The sequence below is a fragment of the Macaca nemestrina genome, chromosome 3 (genome assembly GCF_043159975.1).
Source record: "Macaca nemestrina isolate mMacNem1 chromosome 3, mMacNem.hap1, whole genome shotgun sequence".
Taxonomy (NCBI): domain Eukaryota; kingdom Metazoa; phylum Chordata; class Mammalia; order Primates; family Cercopithecidae; genus Macaca; species Macaca nemestrina.
In genome coordinates this window covers 3,337,897-3,343,896 of record NC_092127.1, presented here as the reverse complement: position 1 = coordinate 3,343,896, position 6,000 = coordinate 3,337,897, and positions in this window count along the sequence as shown.

The window sequence follows — 6,000 nt, the reverse complement described above, 5'->3', positions numbered from 1 at the left end:
CTCGAAAATAAGGGAAACCAAGTGAAATAATAGACAATGCCTTCAGATTTTAGGGTTTTAAACAGAAATCGGCTTTTAAACAAGGGTTCAAAGGAATATTTTTCATATTTGACTTGAAACAGATATACTTTTTAATAAAACTATATTTGTTAAAATTGTCTAATAAAAGTTTCAGAAAATGAATTGATAACCTACTCCAAATGGGAAATTATTGCCCAAGTCATTCAATTTCTACATGATTCAATTTCTTTTTTTCTGACCCATGAATGTGTCGTATTCCACAATCGAAGTTGTCTGTGGTTAAATAGGACACTGAAATTTTTTTCATATGGGTCATTCATGCTTTGAAACACATTATTTCTTCTTTTTTAAATTTTTACTTTAGAAGTGCAGAACATGTAGGTTTGTTACATAGGTATATGTGTGCCATGGTGGTTTGCTGCACCTACAACCTGTCATCTAGGTTTTAAGCCCCTCACGCATTAGCTATTTGTCCTTATGTTCTCTCTCCCCTAGCTCCCCACTATCCAACTGGTCCCAGTGTATGTTCTTCCCCTCCCTGTATCCAAGAAACGTATTATTTCTTGAAGCTTTTAAGTATATCTGAATACTGGAAATTCACACAATTTTTTCTAATCACAGTTCATCGCTTGTACATAAAATCTACCCTCCAAAAAACATTTTGCTGTGCAAAGCTATTCTTTGAGGACAGTGTAACCAAACTATATTAGCTTAGCTTAGGTCTTAGGTTACTTATACTTTACCAAAGACTAAATTTATTCTCTACGTGGTCAAAAATTAGAGTGTCAGGAATCATCATTTTATCTGATTTCCAAAATGAACTAACAATGTTTTCACTAAACTTTATTTCACTACATTTTGATATACATTTACATTTTTATATTTTACAGATAGATGCTAACTGAATTATTTTAAAGACCAGGTATATAGTCCTTAAAATAATGTTGGAAACTTTTGACCCAGTAGTTCAATTTCTGGATATCCATTCTAAAAAAATTCAAAATCTAGGCAAACATTTTGATTGTGACTAATGCTATTTGTAACAGTGGGAGGCTATGAACTCCGAATCCCTGATTGTATGGAAGTATTTAATCATGTACACTGGAGTATTGAGCTATTGATCCACTTAGAGAATATTTAGAATATGAGCTCCTTGAGGAAGATAATCTTGTATAGTTTGTTCTCTCCCGTATCTCCAGTGTGAAAAAGTGTTCATCATATACATGCATTCCACAAGTACTCGTGGAATTGATGCCCCAAAATAGGGGCTTAGCTCAGGAGGGTTCTTGGCTTTGCCCGGGAAAGAATTCCAGGATATGCCAGTACTGTTAGCAATCTTTTATTGAATGGTACTGCTCCTAGTGGAGCAGGGCTAACTCGTAGGCAGTGGGCCCAGAGTCGGCAACCTATGGGCTGTTGGCAGCTATATTTACACACACTTTTACACACTTCAATTATATGCAAACTCAGGGGCAGGTTAATGCAAATTGAGGAGTGGGTTATTTAGGATGTTCCAGGAAAGGGATGGTAACTTCCCGGTGGTGGCCATGGGAGGGATGGTAACTTCTGGTTTGCTGCCATGGCATTTGTAAACTGTGATGCTGCTGGTGGAAGTGTCTTATGTAACTGAGCAATGAGGGCAGCCAGCGATCAGCCTCTTTGCCATCTGTTGGTTTCTGCTGATCTCTTCACTTTCTCCTCTGTGGACCAGATCCTGTTTTGGTCAGCAGGGTTATGACCAGAAAACAAATCCTGCTGGTCTCTTACCTCAGAATGAATGTGTATTTCATTATTAGCTAACTTTTACTGAGCTAAGCTTAAGTAGGTACCTGGCATTGTTCTAAGTGCTTTAAATGCATTAACCATTTTAATCCTTACAACACAACCATAAGGTAGCTAAAATTATTAGCTTCACTTTACAAATGAGGGCAGTAAGACACCGGAAATTAAAGAATTTGTTCAGGGTTGTACAGGTGTAAGAGCTTTCACTGGTGTTTGAACAGATGCATTTTATTTTAGCACCCAAGTTCTTGACACCTGGCTGGTTTGATAATGTATACAAAAATGGTAATTTGAAAGAATAGAGCACTGTGTTCTAATCCTTTAACTTGGTTTTGTGGTTGGACTGTGAAATATTCTTTGGCATAACAAGAGAATTCCCTCTCTATGTCCAAACTATGGCTTATTATGAAGGATGAGGAAATGGTTTTAAAAATCTGAGCCTAGCTGGTCACTGTGGCTCATGCCTGTAATCCCTACACTTTGGGAAGCCAGGGCGGGAGGATTACTTGAGGCCAGGAGTTCAAGACCAGCCTAGGAAACATAGCAGGACCCTGTCTGTACAAAAAATTTAAAAATTAGCCCGCTGTGGTGGCATGTGCCTGTAGTCCCAGCGCCTCTGGAAGCTAAGGCAGGAGGGTTCCTTGAGGCTAGGATTTGGAAGCTACAGTGAATTATGATGGCACCACCGCACTGTAGCCTGGGTGACGGAGTGAGACTTTGTCTCAAAGGAAAAAACAGGCAAGCTGAGCCAAATGGCTAAAATTTTCTGAAATAATATGTTAATATATTCCATATTTACCTCTTTCACAGCTGCCTGGAGGTAAAAACAAAGCTACCATAGCAGAATCAAAGTCACGATTTCCCGTCTCCCTGGCACGCGCTACGGACATCCCAACCAGCTCGAATTCTTTTTGATTCCTGTGGGGGATGCTCTTGGGGGAGACTCCATGAGGTGTTTGGATTTTTCTTCTGGGTCGTTCTTTCTCTTCATTGTGATGAATTCTGTGCAGAGGGCTCTGCTGAGTGGCACTGGCGGACAGGTCTTCCTCATGGGCCTCTGCCTACCAGGCCTCCCCTGGGCTTCCCGGCAGTTGCTGGTCCAACAGTCTTCGGCAGTCTAGGGCATCACAATTCGGACACTTGACTTGAACTACACTCTTGCAGAAATGAGAAAGCAGCGCTGTCTAGTCGTGCTTTTTTTTTTTTTTTTTTGAGACAGAGTCTTGCTCTGTCACCAGACTGGAGTGCAGTGGCGTGATCTCGGCTCACTGCAACCTCCGCCTCTTGGGTTCAAGCAATTCTCCTGCTTCAACCTCCCGAGTAGCTGGGATTACAGGCGCCCGCCATCACGCTAGGCTGATTTTTGTATTTTTAGTAGAGACAGGGTTTCACCATGTTGGCCAGGCTGGTCTTGAACTCCTGACCTCGTGATCCACCAGCCTTGGCTTCCCGGCCTCCCAAAAGTGCTGGGATTACAGGCATGAGTCACTGCGCTCGGCCTGGTCGTGCTTTGTTTCTGAACAAGATTGTAATAAGCAGCCCTGGGTTTTGGACATTGTTCTATCACAGTTCCTTTCTCTAGGTCTTAGGCATGGGCCCATGTCGAATCGTAGGCTTAATTTAACGCAGGCTCAAACTGGGGTTCATGCTATGCTAACATCAAATATGTGCAAAGCAAAATTGATTGGCTTTTTCAGATATTCTTGACAGTTTGGGAGGGTTTCAGTATGCTGTCCCCTTAGGCTTGGGTAGGGTAGAAACAGGAATATCTTTTCTCACCTATCATTAGGTTCAGGGCTGAGGCACCTATAATAAAAGGCAGATTAGCAAGAGAAAAGCATACACGTTTATTCAATATAAGTTTTATGTGATACAGAAGATTTCAGAGTGAAGACCCAAAGAAACAGGAAAATGCATGTTTTTAGGTTGAGGTTTGATGAACAGTGGGCTTCATGTAGAAGTATGATTGGACAAGGGGTATGCTCTACTGGTAGCAAACTGGGAAAACTTAGCAAGGCCTGTTTGTTCAGATCTCTGCCCTCAGAGATAGGAACGTTCCTTTCCTCTGGGTACAGGAGAGTATATCTCTCACGAGAATTCGCTGATGGCTGCAACAGGGGAGGAGAGTGGGAGAAGGTCAGAAAGATCTTCTTGCTTTTGCTGTTTCCTCAAATGCTAAAGCTGCCATATTTCAGGGTAGTGTGTCCTGAACTCCATAACTTGAAATGGAGAGGAAAAGATTTCCCTCTAGAAAAATAAGCTATAAGATCAACTTGTGAATTGATCATTTCATGACAGGGAGAAAGGAAAATTACTTTTGAGTTTGTGAGACTCTAACTGCTGTGAGGGTGGTAACACATTCAAAAAAATAGTAGCAATTATCAGTGAAAAGAGAGATTGGGCAACATTGGAAGACTAGAAAATGAAAATTAAAGAAATAATGGCGGCTGGGTGCAGTGGCTCATGCCTGTAATCCCAGCACTTTGGGAGGCCAAGGCAGACAGATTACAAGGTCAGGAGTTCGAGACTAGCCTGGCCAAAATGGCGAGACCCCGCCTCTACTAAAAATACAAAAATTAGCTGGGCGTGGTCGTGTGTGCCTGTAATCCCAGCTACTCGGGAGGCTGAGGCAGGAGAATCGCTTGAACCCGGGAGGCAGAGGTTGCAGTGAGCCGAGATCATACCACTGCACTCTAGCCTGGGCAACAGAGTGAGACTCCATCTCAAAAAAAAAAAAAAAAAGAACGGCAGAGCCAGCCAAGGACAAGAGCCTTTAGTCAACAGACTTCAATTATTTCTATGCTATTAGCAAAGACATTCCTAATGAAGAAAGATTCCAGAATGTCTTTCTGCACGGACTATTTGATCCCACGGGAAGCAGCATACTATTTGTGAGATTGATGAATCTGATTATCATGCCTAATGTCATGAAAAATTTAGTTCAGGTGCTTCCCCTCTTTCTCATTCATGTACTTTAACATGACAACTCTTGCTACTGCTGCTACTACAATTAATATTTTTAAATGCCGAAGGTGATAAGCATTCATATACATTATTTCATTTAACTCGCAGATCAATCCTAGGAGGTGAGGGCTAGTGTCATAATTATCTGGGTGAAGAAGCTGAGGCTCAAAAATGTGAGTCCAGATTTGCATGACTATGTGTCTCTGTGAAAAAATAAGGGAGGATCAATGGGACATTAGCTAATCTCACAAAACAACTAACTTATTTGGGGGTTAGGTGAATTATTAGCATTAAGCATCCAACACTATATGTTCACATAAGCCAAATAATTGCTGTATTCCAAAATAAGATTTTATTTCCTTTTAATAAAATTGGATTTTTAAGGAATAAGTTTTACTTCTTTTCTTGGATGTTATTTATTGTTTTAATAATGGTAGAAAAGTATATAGAATATAAAAAAATCAAAAGTTGATTTACTATGGAAATTGAACTAATGTAACTAAGATTTATTGTTTTCACCCGCACAATTCCACATTTTTTTCCCTTCTTTGGCTTATGGCTCCTTTCTGTCTCCACACACTTCATGATTCTTGTGCTCTCAGTTCCTGTACAAGGTTAAAATTGATTTTTCAGAACTTCCAATAAGAATTTATAAAAGATATAACTCCAAAGGTGGCATTTCCTGCTGAAGTGCTTAGCTTATATCTGTTAATTTAATATCACGGACTCTTTTCTTTAGCACAATAATTTATGTCTTAACAGAGGATATGTGAAGGACAAAAAGAGTGCCAGACTAAATGGGACCATTTCTGCCATCGTGTTCTTGAGACATTCATACTCTATATGGAATGTACTAGCCACTATTGTTAACTCCAAAGTGCATTGATGTGAGGGAAGATCTCTTAACATTCATACTATGGTGGTTGTCCAAATGTAAGCTTTATTTAGTGAGTTATGTATCTGCAGCTTACTAACAATAGAGCATACGGGTTTCTCTTATGTTTAGTGTTACTTTGGCTGCATTACTTGCGGCTGTTCAAGATGTGTTCATTGTCCTCAATTTGATGTCTTGAAAGGCTCCATACAGATTACACTATGTAAGTTCTCTCTAATCCTATACGTTGCTAAATACTGGTCTCATGAGAGAGAGAAGCTTTCAAAATCTAGATTAGTGCAAGAGGTGTCTTATTTAGATATTCAAAATGTTTTTCAACTTATTTTTTTTCTTTTGGT